Below are 1521 nucleotides of genomic sequence, written 5' to 3' on the forward strand. Positions count from 1 at the left end.
TTTTTTTTATCATACCTTATGCATCTACTATGATAGGAATTGTTTCTGTTTTTAGACTCCACATTCGAGTTACCTCTATTTCCAGATCTTTGTATTTTGAAAGTTTTTCCGTTTCTTTTAGAGCAACATTGCCATCTGTTGGTATTGATACATCGATTAGAAAGCATATTTTCTTGGTGATCTCTGACAACTATATCCGGTCTATTGGCCTTAATTTCTCTATGTGTGTATTGGCATATCCTAGAGTATGGTTGCTTTCTCGTTTTCTGTGACCTTTTGTGGCGTGTGCCTATACCATCTTTTTTCTGTTGCTATTCCATAGTGTTGGCATAGCTTCCAGTGTATATAGGTCCCAACTCTGTCGTGTCTGAATATATTCCTTCTTAGCTAGGACTGGGCAGCCAGAGATAATATGATTTATTGTTTCTTCTCTATCACCACATATTCTGCAGAAAAAAGGAGAATATCTAATCAAGCAGTTTGTGTAAGTTTGATGAAACTCTCCAGTCATTTTATTCATTCCTCCGGGGCGTAATGTTAAGAACCCGCAGACATATTTCTCCTCATGCATTTTGAGAAGTGGAAGTGAAGTAGATTCAGAATATTTTCTAAGAATATGCACTTTCAAGTTTTTTTCAAAATTGCAGCCGTTTGAAGCAAAATATTCAGCAATTTCTGCCGAACTACTGTTAATGTGTCTGACGTCATACCTGTACCTATTATATCTTTTATTTAATTGTTCTGTTGTACAATCACATGTGCACGACAGTGTGATCTTATATCAAGATAAACAGCGCATGACCTTGCAGGTGGGGCCCAGTTAGAATTTTCTTCGGGTCGATTAGCCTATCCCGCTCAAAAGGTCCCTGAATAAGGTTTGTTTAAGGATGATGAGCGAAATACCCATGTTTCCAGAGATGAATTATTCAAATCCCAAAGACTTTCTCTCAGCACATGGCTATGATGCTTCCCCACTACTTCTGCTCGTGATCAGATATGTACAGCCACCAAGAGACATACTCAACTGGTTAAGGTCAAACAACTGACAAGCAAATCTGTGGTATTGAGCAGAATATTTGCTGTAGCCCAACTTTTATACCAACACAAAACAATGTACATGATAACACTTCCAATTAGTTAACATGAAAAGCCATGAAAGCCATTGCGTGGTATTGCATCAGAGCGTTTATTATTATTATTATTATTATTATTATTATTATTATTATTATTGGAGAGTATTGTAGTTCGCTTGAAGCATTGTGTATTGTTTGTAAAGAATAAAAGTTTAGAATGGTACAACAATGCACTATAAAACAAGAAATGGACTATATACCTGTTGTATATATATATCGGACTATAGATAACCAAATTACATAAGGTATATATTCCATTTCTTGTTCTATAGTGCATTGTTGTACCATTCTAAACTTTTATTCTTTACATTATTATTATTATTATTATTATTATTATTATTATTATTATTATTATTATTATTATTATTATTATTATTATTATTATTAT

Source organism: Octopus bimaculoides, chromosome 2, assembly GCF_001194135.2.
Source record: "Octopus bimaculoides isolate UCB-OBI-ISO-001 chromosome 2, ASM119413v2, whole genome shotgun sequence".
NCBI classification, from domain to species: Eukaryota; Metazoa; Mollusca; class Cephalopoda; order Octopoda; family Octopodidae; genus Octopus; species Octopus bimaculoides.